Genomic DNA, 17,614 nt, shown 5'->3' on the forward strand with positions numbered 1-17,614 from the left:
CAGCCTATCTGGAGACACAGGGAAAATCTTAATAGCTCTGGCCACTCATTAGCAAAGTACCGTGGAGTCCTAATCCCATAAAGATATTAAACTATTTTTCCTTACAATAGCAACAAATGGAGGGAACTCTCATTACTTATTAAGATGTGGTACATTCTTTGCATATTGAGTTTTCTTCTTATACTTTGAACTCTTATCCCCCATCACTCTGTTTCTGAGGCTGAGATCAAAGTAGGTCGGCCTTACAGAGCCGCAGATGAGTGGCCGCCTTTCAGAGAATATTAATGCCCTCCTGAAGGGCCCAGCTGGGGAGGAGGTGGATTCCCCTGATGGGAGAGCCCTGCCAGCCCGGCCACACCAGGCCACCATCACTGGGGACACAGCACTGCCCTGCTGAGGGGAGCTGCTCACCCCAGCTTAACTGTGTGGCCCAAATCTCAATACTGAGCCCAGGTCTCTTTTGGAACTAGAGAATTGTGTAAATCTGAATTCTGGCAGACTGGCACTGAGCAATGTGTTTTATAGCAGGAAAATATGTGATCAATTTTGTATTTTGCATTGAAAAAATTTCTGGTCTTTCTAGTTCCCACTTCTGACTTCTCCAGTTTTAGTTTTTACTTCTCTCTACCTCAGCTACTCAAGGACTGGTGTTATCAGTGAACTCATGGGCAGACAGTGTCCCCTTCCAATCTTCCACTTCCAGCAGGGATTCTGCCATACAGGGTTTCTTTCTTGCCTTCAAATTTGCTTGCAAGACTTTTAAAGGGGAATTACTTTTGAGCTTGTTAAAGGTAAGAGTAAACATGCTAAGTACTGAGACATTCAGTGGGTATCGGAAAAGAAGAAATGTTATATTCATTACAGAGGAAAATCTAGTAATAAAAAGTATTACCTGCATTTATAGCCCTTGTAACCTAATTTTTGTGACAAAGCAAAGAAGTAAAAACATTCCTTTCTGCCTTTCAGTGACCCCTATAAGAAACCCCCCATGGAGTCATTTAGGATAGTAATTTGAGTGAAAATATATGCAGCCTTTACTTTGCTTGCTCTTCTTAAATTAATAACCCTTACTGATAATTAATCTAAAAGTTTCTAAAGGTATTTGCAAAAATGCCCTCAAATTAGTAAGCACTTAAAAGAAATAAAAACTTAAAAGACATTATCCACAACATAAAAGAGTAACAGAACACGGAGCTGCGTTGTTCAAATGTTAAAACTGTACATAAAATACTCCTTCAATATACACTGCCAGTAAAAACCAAAGCAAAGCAGGTCATTAAAATGTCAGACTTGGGGCAGAGTGGAAAAAATGCTGTGTTTAAAAGAAACACGTAGACCTTTTATAATTATTTCCCCTTAAAGTTAACTGTAAAAAAAACCAAAAAAACAAAAAAACAAAAAAAACCAAAACAAAACAAAACAAAACAAAACCAAAAAACCAAACCAACAACAACTGAACCAAAACAAACTAAAATTAACCCCCAAACAAACAACTGCAGCAGCATCAGGACACAGTCAGCTCTAATCTTAGTCTTGTTCCTAAGCAAACCCAAGGACACTTTTTGAGTCTTTCTGCAGCTGATGTCAGCTTTGTTTGTGAAATGTCTCTTTCCTTTATCTGTTTTTTCTAAAGCAAAAGCAGAGTGGTGAGTTCAAGCCACTGATGTCCATGTCATGAGTCTGCTACAGCTGAGTACCAGTAACAGGCAGGAGCAGCAGAAACCTTGGGAGCCCCATGAGCATCTGGAGAATCCTTGGGAAGATGCTGAGGTTCCATGCACAGCCCTGTGCTGACTGATGGACTTTCACATTCCCTGTTGTGGTGATGTTGAGTCTCATGCAGGATTTTAGCACTCTGCAAAGAGCTCAGAGTAGAAAACCTCAATCCCTTCTCCTCACGTGAACTAAAACTGCCCACTGAAACTGGCAAAAGATTGTCAGGATAAAGGAGATGCTGTGATGGTTACTGGGCAGCTGCAAGGCACGTTAATGACACTTATTTGAATTAACCTTTTCTGCAGTCCAGTGCAGATGAACCAAGACAGCAAAAGAAAAGCCAAAGTCTGTCTCTTCAGACATGAACTATGTTGCAGTACTAAAAATAAAGTGTTGTATATTGGTGTCGCTTTTTCTACTCCCAAGATTTTTGAGCCAGTAACAAAGACCAATGTCCTTCTGACTCTTCAGGGCTGAAGGTTTCAATTTCCCTTCTACTGGAAAAAAGTGCATCATGGCTCCAAAGAAAAAAATAATCCATCTCATTAATTTTGTATATTTTCAGCAAAGTGTCTGCATATGAAGTCAGTACAGAATCTTCACTGAGATGAGTTCCTAAACTGTGTCTAAAAGGTGGCAATGCCCTAGAACAGCTTGTTCAGCAGGTACAATTCCATATTAACTGGGCTAGTGTATATCTGAACAACACCACTGATGCACACAGCTATTCCAGATTAATTCTGGTTTCACTAAAGTAGTTGGCTCATAAATCACAGATAAATTTAATGATTTAAATTTAAAATTTAAAAAAAAAAGTTGTACCCTCAGGCAGCATCTGGGACTCCCACTGAAGTCCACGCAGGAATACAGGTAACTTATTTTGTCCTCTAACATCTCTGTAGCTCTGTTCCCTAAAGCTAACAAACACCACTGTTGAAAGTACAGGTTGTCACATTTACAATCAGCAATTAAAACCAACATTCTTCTGGTTTCCATCTGATAAGAGCAGTGCTCAAAGTGGAGAGACAATGGAGAAACACATAATAGCACCAACAAATTCAACTTGTGTTTAACTACTCCTTTTTCTTCAAATCACCTTCTGCAATGCAAATATTTGTAAGTTGGGAAAAAAGCCTATAATCATGTTTGACACATGTTGTACTCAAAATACAAAGACCATGGGAGAATTTTAACCTTCATACTTATGAAGTTTCTTTTTCTACTTTCTGGCATTTTATGTATTATGATCAAATATACCAGGAGGAGACAGAGTGGGCAAAGTTTTAAACTGGTATCATTGAGTCAGCAGGAAAACAAGGACATCCTTAGGCAGCTGTGTGTTCCATGACTGTTTACAACAGGTCTGCTATGCTCAATATTCCTCACTTGGTATGATCACTAATTCTTAGTCATAGGCTTCCAGTGGCAATGAAAACAGCAAAAGCATACTGTATATGTATTTTTGACAGCTCTATGATTTTCCTGCTATGATTAAAATGATGAGTAATACTTTAAAAGGATTAAAATTAGATGTTGGAAAGTTGGTTTCTAGCCACACATAAAGCCTTCAAGCAAAAAGCCAAAATTTCATAAATTTTGAATCAGCAGGGTGACTTTAGAGAACTTCAATACTTCCTAAAATTCCATCAAACTATTTTGATCCTGTACCAGGAGCCTAAAGCCAGGCTGAAAGCACCATGGAACCCCTGGCTTGTGACCTATGGCTTTGATGAAGGCAGCACACCATGACCCTGGAGGGCTGGTACTTAGTTATAATGATAGGTTTGAACACTATTTCCTTTCCTATTGTCTGCAAGTATTCAGGATGATAATCTCAGTTTAAACAGATTTTCTAGCCTCATGACAACTCTGGAAGTTCTAATTTCCTTAAAGATAAGCAAAAATGTTAATTTTACCTGTAATCTTTATGCAAAATCAACCACTATCAACAGTGGGGATTCCAGAGCTTGGAAAGAGGGTTCATTTTGCATTCTTCGACCCAGATAAAAAAGATAGAAATAACTTTCTCTGAAAATATTAGTTTGCTTGAAGTTATTGTGAGGATGTCAGAAGCTTGTTCTTTACTGATTTATTATATAACTACTGTTACTGTCTTCCTGGCCACAGGCTAAAACAGCGGCCAGTTCTCCATTACCAAACTGTCAAAAAAATGCAGTTTGAAAGTGCACATTAAATATTTCAAATGTTTTCCTCAAAAAGTCTTATCATCGATCTTCTGAAATCATGTGCCATATTCCAAGAAAATTCCTTAAAAAGGTGATTTTTTATGACCATTTGCCATTGATTGCTCAGGAGTTTAAAGAAATTTTCAGAGCACAGACTCAATTGTCACCTAAATGCAGGCAATCTGCATTGAGCCATCATTTCTCCACACACCTCAGTTCTAGATATTGAGCAGGAAAGATAAACCCCCACAAATACCACCTACACACATATTAAGAGCACATCATACACATTAAATGACATCCACCCTCCACAAACAGCCTTCCTTCAGGGTCCCAGTCTTCTGTAATTCAGCCTGAGTGTGAACTAGAACAAATCATGGCCATCAAGTTACTTTGATGATGTTCTTATAATATCAGAGGTTTTTTTAGAGAGCTAATCAGCAAAGTCTCTCGGATTCTTCTCCTGAAACTTCCACTTGCCAGAAGTCCTTATTCTCATTCTCTATTCTGGTCAACTCTGAAGATTGTAGACCTATTTTTGTAAATTGATGGCTTGCCTTTTACTCCAACTAGTATTTCTCCTCAAGCAAAGGATCACACCTACCTTGCCATCAGGTATTGCTCCCTCAGTGCTGCTCACTGTGTTGAAGAAGGACACATATTCCTATGGCAATGTGGTTAATTTAAACCACGGGCTATTTAGTTTAAAAAAAATGAAACAAAAAGCCAAAAACTGAAAGAAAAGGGGGGAAAAAAGAAGGTGACTAAGTATCAGCTATTGGATCAGAGACTGGGCAGGGAAAGCTGCAGCATGAGAAGGCACTGCAAGGCCAAGGCACCTGTGCTCAGTGCCTCGGAGCCCAGCAGAGCCAGCCTGCCCAGAGCCACCTGTAACCTGTGTGATTTCCCTCCATTGCAAAAAGGGACAGATTAGGATCAGTTAAAATGAACTGGTCAGCCAGTAGAACTGGAGGAATTACAAGCTTCTACCAAAGGATGGTGATAAAACATTTTCAATCAGAACAGCTGCTTTCAGATGTAATGTTTGGCATTAGGAAAAGATGACTTGAGCCAGTACAGGCTACCTGCTGTATTCTAGAAAAAATGTACACATGCTCATTTGTGCCAGAGGACATAGTGTATAAATGTATAATATCTCTACAATGAGTTGTTCATCTTTAAGTGGCACAGTTATACCTAGAAAATTGGGTGATTTACACCTTTATGTCTCTTTTCTTCTATGATAACTCTGTCATTCTGTTCCTCCGTGCTGGAGAGAACCCATCTTACAAAACAGCCCTGGACCCTGCAAGTTGCTCAAAACATTGAATGCTGTGCTGAGATACAGATCTATAGATGCCTTAGAGAGCATTTTCTAAAAACCATAAGGATCTGATTTACCTTCATTTATGCTGTCATTATAGCACTGCAGTTTGAAATCAGAATTTCGAGGCAATGGTTAGAAATCTAGCAGCATTTCTGTATGAGCTGTCATCACCATCTGCACCACCACGGACTTTTTCTTAACTGATCCAGCTGAAAAAGAAAGAAAAAAAATGTTAGATCAGTTTGAGTCCAATTCCGTGTGCCTGTGCAAATGCTTCTCTTGGAACAGGGCAGGAGAAGCAGCAGGGGCCAAAGCTGCTGCAGAAACACAAGTGCAGCCACATTCCTCGATATTGGCGTCGGGGGCCAGACTGACTTAGAGTAAAATATCTTTAGGTGAATTCTAGTCTTTTTTATGATCATCAATGTTTTTTTCACATTCCAGATAGAATCCATCCACAGACCTGGTGTTTTTCCGGTGGATTTGTTCACACAATACTTTATGTTGGCAGCTCATTTCTGTCTTAGTCATGTTTTCATTTTTTTTTACTCTTGCAGATGTTTACAATTACTCCTTAAAATGTTTCCATTTTCTCTGATCACTGAATGTGAATGAGGTGACATTTTTAAAAATAATTGTAGCTTTTTCTGGCCAGAAACCATGTTCTTAGATTCAAATAGTCTTTGTCTTTTAAACTGTGGTAAAGGTCTTATATCTTTGTAACAGCAGCATCTGCACTACTTTGCCTGTTCCTTTTTTTGACAATATCCAAGTGTTATTTGTCATTATCTGACTGTATCTTCTGTCTGGCAATCAGATGTTTATATGGCTTTTATTTAGCCGTAAAGACATGAGGCCTATTCTCCTGGATTTCTGTTGGAAGGACTGCAGAATAAAAGGTACTACAGCAGCCTGAGCTTCTGAAATGCAGAGGAAGGTTTCTCTGTTTTTCTTTCAATCAGTTTTTTTCCCAATTGTTTTTATTGACTAAAATTTAGATCAAAGTTCTTACAAACATATGCCTCGTTTCCAACACCTGCAATTATATTGCAATGTTTGTAATGCTTCAGTTGCTCTTCAGAACCCCATGTCTGGGAGTCCTCCAAGCTTTTGAGAAAATTCAGCTGCTTCTTCTTTTTTCTTCTTTTGTTTTGAAAAATAGGATTTTAATTTGCAGAAAAAGTATAAAAATGTGCCATCAGTTTACCACAAAGGCTTAAACAAGAGAACCACGTAGATATTTGAAAATATTTTTTCTTTTTTTTTTTTTCTTTTTTTTTTTTGATGCAGTCTCGTGACTTTTGGGGTGCTGAGTCATGGTTTTTGCATGCTTGACATCAGCAATACCACAACTGAGAGAAAATCTTTGTGAAAGATTCCTTTCTAGTCCTCTTGAGACAAAGGGATCCTCCAGGAAAAATCACAGAGAAACAACTGTTTCTTATTCATTATAGTTCCCAGTTAAAAACAAGCTCAAAACCCAACTTTAAAGCAAAAAATCTAAAATATCTGCCAAACCATCCCTGCTTCTTTCTTTCACCATAAGGACTCAAAAAAGGTATAAACACATTTTTTCTTTGCTTTGCTAGGATTATAAAATCATACAATGTATGAAAATGAATTTTGTAGTATAATTTAATATTTTTCAATAAAGAGCTTCTTTTAATATGCCAGATTTCTCCCATTTTCTTGTCAAGCAAGAAATCTGGCATTAGGGACAGAAAATTACTTTTTCATTAATGATAATATGTAAGGCTGTGTGTATTTTTTTTAGCGTCCATGAAAAAAATATACCAATTTTATGATGACACTCATTCCACTTCATTAAAAAATGTGTTCCCTTACTGGGAATCAAGCATTCTGAGAGACACATGGAAATGTCACTTGGAAAAAAAAATTAGAACCATTTTGCTCTTAAATGAGAATTTTGGCCCAAGAGTTAATGCACTTCACTGCAAGTTGATGCATGACCTCAAGTTTCTACCCATGTAAAACAATTACAAATATTCCCTACTCCTAATAAAAGAGAAGGAAATTACTGATATCAGTAGTAGAGGAGTATGATAATATATTACATTAAGTGTAAAAAATTTGATTCTGGAGCTGGCTGGTTTGGCAGCCAAAACTAGACTCTTTATTGAGCAAAACTTCCTATTCGTTCCAAATAGTTTTCCTACACTAAGAGTTGAGGATAAATTGCTTGTGGGATTGGTAAAAATGGTCGGTATGTGTCTGTATTAAAGTATTTTTGGCATAAACTACATCAGAGGCAAATCAGGTCAAATTTACACAACTGTTGTTGTCATATGGCATTAATTTGATACCTCACTTCAACTGACAGTTGGACTTGCTGATCCTTTTATATTCACCAGATTTTTAATTAATTGTGCCAAGCTGAAAGCAAGCAAAAAAATTAGACTGAAAATAAAACTGTATGCCAGCAAAGGTACAATCAATCAGATAAATTTACACTATAACCAAGTGTAAATCTGTACTGTGCTATGAATTACCTAATTACACCATCAGAATCACCACTCATGGAGGGCTGCTCAGCAGAGAATATAAAACACCCAGCACCACAGATCACTCCGTTTCTCCTACCTGCTTGTTCTACATGGACCTGGACAACAATATTGTCACTACTTCCAAGTATTTCTAATATTTCTAACACCATTACTACTAAAGAAGTACTTTTATTTCATCACTATTGGTTTTACAGAACAATAATGGAATCGTAGACAATTTAAGTACCTGTTCACAAATTTGATCTACCAAACACCAGACACTAAAATATGTCATCTGTGCTGCACCAGCCCTTCAGCTGATCAAAAAACTCATGCTGCATCTCCAAATATCAGTAAGCACAAGACAAATTTAAGAATGCCAGAGCATCACTTCATAACTGCTCCTTAAGCATAGTATCCAATGTTTGTAGTAACTCTTTGTAACCCATTACTTATCCAGAAAGTCTCTTTATCACTCTGCTAAAATCAGTCTTTTAAAAAATACACTATATTTGCATTCTATCACAGGAGAAGTATAATTAATAGAAAATATTTCCATTTTTTATGCTCAGTTGGGCAGGTGGAATTAAGACACCACATGCTGCAAATACATTAATACTAAGTAAAAGCTTCTTCTCCCACCCAAATATGCACATATACATAATGATGACATTTTACTTGATCAAGATGGGAGAAAATAGATTACCTAGAGCATTTCAACACTCTTGAAGTGGTTTAACTTTGCCTATATGAGATCTCTTTTGGGACTACTCTTCCCCAGAATCAAAATCCTATTTTAAGTGCTCAAGCCATCAGCCCTTCCCTTCTTCCCAATAATAAAAAAAATAAATAAATCCCTAGAACCCAAAAAAACTTTAAAGTCCTCAAGTCCTCAGCTCACCTTCTTCTTTGGCTTTATAATGCATCACTCAAATAATATACAAAATCTCAAAGGGAGACAAAATTATTTCTGTATATATATCACTTGGTTAAAAAAATGCAAGCTTAATATAATTTCTGAAAAGAACTCTATGCCTGAAATCAGGACAAGCCTGGTATTAAAAATAAATTGTAATATGAGTTCTTGGCTACACAGCTTGTTGTTGTAGATACAGGGTGGTGTGGACTGAAAGGACTGTTTGTTGACTGTTTCTCTCTGACACAGTATATGAATCCCATTCCAAGGTGGTCTGCTGGTTGCCTGCAGTGCAGGAGAAAATACAGTTTCCCTTTTGAGGTATAATTTGCTTTCCTTAGAGCACTGATGACTGAACATGACTGGAGCTGGTAGAGGATGTCAGACTGAAATGCTGCTGCTCTCACTCTACCAGAGTACCCAGCTGGGGTGCCTTCCTTATATTAAATCAAGCCTCACATGTGAGGTCAATGAAGCATTTCCCCCAAATCAGATTGGTATGAACCAGTAATTTTTTGGCAGGTTTTCGTTTCGTTTTTTAAAATTTTTTAAAATTATCTAAAGTAATTAGAGAATTTTGAAACCATAACCACATAATTATAAATATAAGAGAAGCAACTCTGTCACTTGGTGGCTGAACACAATACTTTAGTTTGTTATTTACAGCCAGGTCTGTTTGGCCAGTGCCTGTCTGGACAAAAGTTGCCACGCTTGCCAAAAGCTGTCCAAAACTTAGACTATATTTCATTGGAGAAAGCAATGTCAAATTGATAGAGTGACACAGCTGTAACTTGTTTTGTCAGGTTGAAAAAGAACAAGAAAATAAAAAATGAATGTGTATAAATAAATAGCTTGCCAACAAACTGGCATTTCACAGATTCTCTTATGTTCTTTAGAAATGGATGAAAGAGTCATGATGAAATGTCAATAGAAATATTGGCAGATCAGAGCTTGGTGAGTAGGAAGGAATGATATCCATATAAACCAACATTAATTCTTCAGAAATCCAGTTTTCCCTTTCATCTACCATTGGAGGGACTAAAATAAAGATTTTATTAATCAATAAAATTTTATCTGTGAGGCTAAGTAAAAAAAAAAAAACCACATCATGTCTCTAAAACATATATACTGATTTAAAAGTTTGGACAAAGCAGCATCTGCATAGAAATTATGTAAATTTGTCTCTACTTTATGCACAGATAAACCCTTAGATTAGAAAAAGAAATGTTATGTCAGGATAAGGAGTACATAAATTCTAAAAGCTCCTCTTTCAAAAACTGATGGCAATCTTGTGCATTATCTAATATAGATTTCCTGTTCCATTCAAATGTTAATATATACACAAAAATTCGGATTACAGGGGCCACAGGAGGTCCTTTGGTTACTTATGACAGCAAGCAATGTCCTTTTTTCACACAGGCAGCCCTTTGGGCAACAGGAAGAAGACAAGATACTCTTTCGCAAAGAACTTGTAATAGGTTTTGTACTGCTACATTATTGTGGAGGGTTCTAGAAAACAGAATATGAACCTGGTCTGTACCATGGGAGCTTCCTTGTGGCCAGCTGGGCTAGGATGGAAATAGTCCCTGTTCCCTACCTGCTACCTTTTGGGCACTATGCTGGAAAGGCAAATTAGTGCAGCTCCTGAGCTCACCAAAGGTGGCTTTTCATTCAAGGGCAAGACAAAACTCATCATGAGGGCTTTTCCTCACAGGAGATCATGCAATGCTTCCCATCTAACACTGGTCTAATTTACACTTATTTATATTTAAGGTCATAAGCAAAGAAGGTTGGAACTGGTAGAGCCAAACACACTGATGTGAATTTGGATTTTGTTTTGCTTCTGTTGATTTTCCCATCACTACATCACAAATGTAGTGATTAGCAATAACATTTTAGGAACCTGCTTTGGTGAGACCTGACAGCCAGACCACCTGTTTGGGGGCTCTTCTGGAAGAGATGACTAAATGCTTCAACACACAACCTTAAAATCCTCTTAAAATTGCATGAGATTTTTAACAGTGAATTTTTGGTTTGGTCAGGAACTCCTGCTTTCCTGTCACAAGTCCACTGATTAATATGAAATAAACTCCACCTGTAACTACATCTGTTTTTTCTGTCCAGCTAAGGTGGCAAGTTGCTGTATGAGGAACAGTGTCTGCAGGGCTCTGGCAGACAGTACTTCATGTAACTTTCATGACTGCATTTACTTTTAATTGATCCTGCAGTACTGTGCCCCTTATGGAGTGTTTTAAATCAATGTCAACCATAAAGGGGTACTAAACTGTACAAGATCCTTTTTTGGTTGCAGTTAAAGATAACTTATTTACAAGGACATGAATAAAACTCTAAGTGTGTGAATGTAAATATATCCAAAACTTTCAAAACTCCTTTCCTCTATTTCATAGATTGAAAAATGTCAGGCATGGATTTTTTCATTTTTCCATCATGAAAGATTCAACAGGGCCCTTTGAGTGTTTTCTTTCCCCTTATGTTTTTCTCCATCCCTGTATTAACTGGATACGACATTGGAAGTTCTGTTATCCAATGAGAAAATCAAAGCGAGTAGAAGAGAGGCTCTTCCAAAATTGGCAGTGTTCTGGCATTCACCCAGAACTTTCATGTTATGGAAACAAACCCTTGACAAGCTCAGACACGTGTGATTCTCACCAGAAATGAGCAAGTCTTCTCAGCCCCTGTGTGCCAGCATGGACGTTACTCCTGAAAGCAGTTGTTTCAGAAGAGCTATTCCTTAGTAACTTCATTTACAAATGCTTTTAATACATTTACAATGTACAGTAAGAAAAACAGCTGAGGGAGTGACTGCATCACTCCATCAAACAGATCTTATCTTGGGATTACCCCCTCAAACATTTTTCCCAGCCTGAAGTACTTCCCAGCATCACACAAACAAGAGGTTTGTTCTTATTACAGGAGAGAAGCAGCAAATAGCCCAAAATCCTGGCCAAAGCTGCCCTGGTTACTGTATGCAGGTAGTTACAGGACATCCATTTCTCAGTAAAGGGGAGAGAACCCAGGGAAGAATTTTGAAGTGAAGTTGCATTGTTTGATTTGGAAGTGAAGTTGCACTGCTTGGTTTCTCAGAAGAGTCTCATCCTGCCTGAGTATTGCTGACACAGAACTGATGAATGCACAGCAATGAAGTACAGAATGAAAATGTCACTTGATCTTTATGTATCACACTTTTCCTTTCAGATCCTCATAGAAATTAGGAGTGAGTCAGTATGGGAGACTGAAATCCCACCAAGATCAATACAAAAGAAATTAAAGATAGTGAATTAACTATAAAGACTATTAGTGCTCATGAGTTATATTCAAGGTAAAAGATTACACTGAAACAGAAATTAAAGGGATAAACAAAGACAGCTCATTACCTTACTTTTCTCTTTTGTGGATTATACTTATAGAAGTTTGGTGGTTTCTTTCCAGTCAAAGTATAAGTTCTACAGCTCACTCAGAACTAGAATCTTAATTCTCTAGAAAACTTTAAAGTTCCACACATTAGACAAATGCCGTATCATTCCACTGGCACGAAACAATTTTCTTCTGAGAATGCAGCAGACAATAAACAACTCAGAGAAAACATATTCCTCAAACCTGAGCTTAACATGAATCTTATGGAAGATGTTCAATTGCACCTGCTCAGAATCCAAAATCAATTGTGATGCCTTTAAAATCTCCATCCTGCATTGGACAGTGCAGAATCTCCATGTGCTTGGAGATTTGTCTGTCCTCTGAAGGGTAAATCCCACTCCACAGGCAGCCTATGAAGGAAAGTTAATATCACCACAGAACTTGTCTGGCCGTGCAGGAATGGTGCACAGGGACCCTGCTGTGCTTACAGCAGCACCAGAGCCAAAAAATCCTACTGGGTTTGCAAAAATAACTGGCTTATTTTTGAGCCAGAGTTGGTTCTTTTATGTCCTGACTCAAAATATAACAAATCTTTATAACAGTTTGTTGCTGTTGTGGTAGGGGTTTTTAATGTTTGTTTGTTTTTTCCCTTTTTTTTTTTTTAATAACAGAATAAACTATTCAGAAGAATGATACCAGGTTTGGCCCCAGCCCAGCAAAGCACATGTTTAACCTTCTGCATGTCACTAGTTTCTGAAATCAATGGGACTGCTTGCAGTCTGAGAGTAAATCATGTGCTTCAGTGCTCCACCACAATAAGACCTTTACAATTGTTTTCTTCTGTACAGATAATTCAAGGAACCCTCACAGAGACTCAATGACTTTCACAGATGATGAAGAATCTCTGCTATAGGTAGGAGGAAACCTTGTTAAACACCCCTTTTTACAGCTTTACAGCCTTACCTTCCATTTCTTTGTTAACCTGGTACCAGAAATTAAACCTTGTTGGAGACACAGATTAGCCAGGAGCAGAGGGAGCTGGATGCAGTTGTTAAAGGAAGGCCTTACCTGGCAAACAAACGAAGGAAGGAAGTTGGACATATATAATAAAACAATTGTAGATATGTAAATTATAAGTGCAACAAATAAAGGGCTCCTTTAGCTTTGATGCTGAAAACAGTTTGTGCTGTTTTTTCTCAAACAGCAAAATATTTGTATTGCTGCAAGACTGTCTTCAAACAACGTATTTGGGGTATAGAATTGCATTAATGAAAGTTTCATTAAACACTTTTACTTGCTCTACAAACCATGAGCAACTCTTCAGAGATCAAGCACTGTGGAAAGCTTGGAGCGAGGTGCACCTTGAGTGTTTGCATGGGGTGGGTGATTAACAGTTTGACTTAGAATACTGCAAGCACCCCAAATTACTGAAAACACCTTTAGAATACCAGGATCTATATCACTAAGGTTGATAGTTTTACAAAATAATCATCTCTGTTTTCTCTAGGAAATTTGGATAGTCTCAGTCTTAAAAGCACAAAGCCTCAAGAAACTTTTGAACAGAAGATAGAAATTAAATTGGCAGATATTTTTGCTAAATATTTTTTATGACTTGCCCAGCCAATACCTAAAAAATGGCTTCATTTTAACAAGAAAAATTAGCCTTCCACTTCTGAAAATCAAATCTTTTTTTCTTCTTTTTGTGCAACAAAACCCAGGGATTCAGACCTGCTTGTTACTGGCTGAAGAGCCCTCTCCTACAAGAAATCAGTTTCTGATGAAACCTGTTATGTGCATTTAAGGTGAGAAACCACTCTCAGCTTCACCTCAGGATGCTGAAGTGCTTTATGATCTAGTACTTGTGGTGTCAGCCTGAAAAATACTACTTAACCTTGTCCCCCCAAAAAACCACACACAGAGACACACACACACTCTTAGCCATAGAGCAAATCATCCCAGAGTTTTGCAGGAAAGAAATGGAGCAGGATTCTGCTGAGCATTGGCTGGATTTGTACCTATGATCTCATTTTCTTCCAGCATGCACACAGCAGCTCCTACCAGGCTGTGGGTGAGACTCACACAGGTGAGAGCCCTCCCTGGCTCCTCCTTACCTGCAGTGCCTTTATTTGGGCTGCAAAATGGCAAATATTCAACTGTGCTGAACTTAACTAATTTACCTCCATGTGTGGGTAGGGCTGCTGCTCCTTTACCTTGGTGCAGTCACCCTGTGCCCTTCCATCTGCAGCTGGGAAGCACCGTGCCCTGCTGCCAGGGTGAGGAGGAATTTGTGAATAGAATATTGCCTGGATGTGCTGATGAAAATGAAGCAGTGCACAGGGTGCTTTGCCTCTCTGATGTTTGATTTGTCTGCTTCACTCTGTTTCCTTTCTCGGGCAACAGCACTGGAGGTTTATCCATGCTAACTTCTCCATCCACACTGCTTTTTTTCAAGAGGAGAGATGCCTTGAATTCACTATGAGAGGTAAAAAACTAATTCCTAGCACCCACACCTGCCTGAGTTCAGTGATGTATTTCAGCCCTGCACATTTGACACGCAGTAAAATATCAGCATCTTACAGTACCAGATACTAATTAGAAAAAGAAATGTGTTAGATGTCAGGCCTCAAGAAAGCAAACTTAACATTCTGACAGCAGCTGGAGAGTGATAGCCATAATCAAGCATTGTCCCTGCTTAGATCTGTGCCAAACAACCTCGCTTACTTCCAGCTAATTCTCCATCTGAGACGATCTTTCTTTACGATTCCAAAGAAACATGTTGTCAGTTCCCACCTGCTGGCACTGCTAGAAATAAAACCCCAGTTGATCGGATGCAATAGGTCAGCAGAATAGTGCATTGAACTGTTGTTTGTGCTTCCAAGCTGTGTTAGAGGGGCTTCACTAACATTTATTAACCCTTTCTCAATTCGTGGCTTTTGTTATGCTTTTATAAAACAGGAAGGTTTCAAGGATGAAAACACATCTTTTTAGGAATTTCAAAGGAAGCAAAATTTGGGCTTGCTGCCAGGCTAAAAGTTCGATATCATTTGAAAACCAAAATATATTAGAGAAGAAAGAAAATGCAGATGTCAGCCTAGTGACACAGAGTAATCTATTTGCTCAGTGCTTGTATTTTCCTACCAATTTTGTATTTTTCAAAAAGGACAATAAAAGAATTGTGCTCACTGCTAATTAATGACAAGCTGGTAAAAGCATCTATCCATTGTTCCATTTATTTCTTCATTTCCAGCAGTTAACAGCCCTGTTCTGAAATGAATCAATGTCGTTTACACAATGTTGTCACCCCTATTGTTTCTTTATCATCCTTGCATTTTCATAAATTGGAGGTGTTAATGGCTTCTCTCAGGGCTCTAAAATGTATGCAAAATGGTAATCCATCCCCTAAACAATTCACATTTAGGCAGGCACCCTCTTAAATATGTTTACTATTAAAATGAATCCTTTGTTTGGATCTAACCCTATCTGTTTGTTTTCTAAACACTGAATCGTAGCAGGTATGCAGTATTTTAAGCAGGGACTATCAAGTAACCCCGTCCTTTCAGGAACCTGGTGATTTGTCTATAGAGATGAAAGACTTTTGTGGTTTTTCTTAAGGAGTTATATTATGTATATATGAAACTGCCTGTCTGGTTTTGAAGGAAAAAATCGAGGATTTTTCCAGAAAAAAATCAAAGATTACTAATGCAAGGAAAGGACGTTTACTGCCCTTAGTGTTCTTTGGTCTGGGCCTGAGTAACAGCACTATGTGCTCTCTCACAGACTGGAAAGGAAACCATGACATTTATCCAGCATACTTTAAAAGCAGCAGATTGTCCTTGATGATAGTTTTATTATCTTTGTTATTCAGAAGTGCAATAGAATTAGTGCTCAAATCTTTGCATGATTGGGATTGTAAAGTTTGTGGGACACACTGCACCTTATTGTGTATGCAGAGATCTGCACAGGCACCTGGACAGCTGCTTACAACCTTCTGTAGTTTGTATCAACTTAAATGTGCTTACTCTTAATCATAGTTTATAAATTTTAGCAAGTAAATTCTGCTCAGCTTAATGGCTTCACCCATCTGAAATATTTTTTCCATTTCTGTTTGGAAAAGTCACTGTCAATGCTAATACTTTATATGCACTTTCCTGACCCTGATTCAAAATCATTTAAATCATTGAGTTTCATTTCATTGCTATCATATTCCTTTAGGTCAGCACCAGAATGAACTGCATCAAAACAACTTTCTAGGAATTATATGCACTTAAAGGATGATATCAGAATCAAAGTACAAACCTTTTAAAATGAGATTTCAAACATACTCTGATCTAAGGAAGAGAAATGATGAGAAATTATTCTGGCATAATGACCAAGATGAAAAAGAAAAAAAAAACCAGAACGTTAAAACTTAGGTATCTGACAAAGATGGGGAAACATTTGAAAAATTTAAAGGAAAAGAGAGCATTGGTGGCAACAGAAGCAGCAATCTGAATAAAAACCTAAAACCAAAACAATACTTAAAACATCGTTTGTGTATTTCTGTTTAATTCACTTTTGTTTCGAGTTGCAGAATCTGTATTGCTTAGAAGTGACACTGAAGTTCTCCAACAATGTGTGATTGTGTGCTCTGTGCTGCTTAAAGGATGGATCCTTGGAGTAGTGACACAGAGAGAGAAGATCAAGGCTTGGCAGTGACCGTAACATGCTGCTACACAGCAGGCAAACACTGCAGTCGAGCAGCTGCACCAAGGCGGGTTGTGCTGCCTTTTCCCTTTACGCTCTTGTTTTGACTTGTGTTAATCACCCATTGTTCTAGGTGGGAGAGCTAAATTAAAGGACGGGGAGATCGAATAGAGCTCCCATTCAATTAGAGGAAGCAGGTCACCGCAAATTCTGCTGCACAACGAGGTGATAAGCAGGAATTACAAGCATACCTGGAGAGGTGTACTATTTACACAACACAACAGCCTAATTTTAACTAAGGTTAAATGAAAATGCTTTGTAGTCTTCCCAAATGTTCAACATCCTCTAGCACTAAACAATGTAAATCTCTGGAGTTTTCCTTTTGCTATCAATTTTAAGGGTAGAAGTGTAGCCTAATGGGAAGATAAAAAAGACAAATGGGAACAAATAAAAAAAAAATCACCTTGATTTTTTGTGCACCGTTTTGGGATAATCTTCAGTGTGTTCATGCCAGCCAGCTTAGATTGCCACTTCATAAATAAGCATGGAGAGAAGTTTGACTGTGTAGAACTTTCAGCCTGACACGTGGGATCCCCCAATGAGGGAAGTCACTGACAATCATGGCTGTATTTAGATAGACTTTCTGTCAAATAAAAATGGCAGCTTTCAGACATTTCATAAGAATAACCATTCTCATAAGATTTCAAACCAAATGCTCTTGGGCACGGAGGTTTTGAAGAGACTTTGAATGTGAATCTAAAACTGTCACATCCTCAGAGCTCCTAAGAGTTTGGCAAGCATTCTTCATTAGCTTTGCCTAAACTCTGTGGGATCTGGGGATAGCAGCACACACTTATAAGAAGGTGGGCTGGGATTATCTGGTCCACAATCGCAGAATCACAGAATC

At 38.1% G+C, this 17,614-nt stretch overlaps 1 long non-coding RNA gene across 2 annotated transcripts in view; it reads right to left on the reverse strand.

The window, feature by feature from the left end:
- Positions 1–13,045: 13,045 nt before the first annotated feature.
- Positions 13,046–17,614, reverse strand: part of LOC134424040 (uncharacterized) — a 37,027-nt gene continuing 32,458 nt past the window's right edge. For both annotated transcript variants that reach the window (XR_010029314.1, XR_010029313.1), the window contains one exon: positions 13,046–13,092. This is a non-coding gene — a long non-coding RNA (uncharacterized LOC134424040). The remainder of the gene's footprint in view (positions 13,093–17,614) is intronic.

Source organism: Melospiza melodia, chromosome 13 (assembly GCF_035770615.1).
Source record: "Melospiza melodia melodia isolate bMelMel2 chromosome 13, bMelMel2.pri, whole genome shotgun sequence".
In the NCBI taxonomy this organism is placed as follows: domain Eukaryota; kingdom Metazoa; phylum Chordata; class Aves; order Passeriformes; family Passerellidae; genus Melospiza; species Melospiza melodia.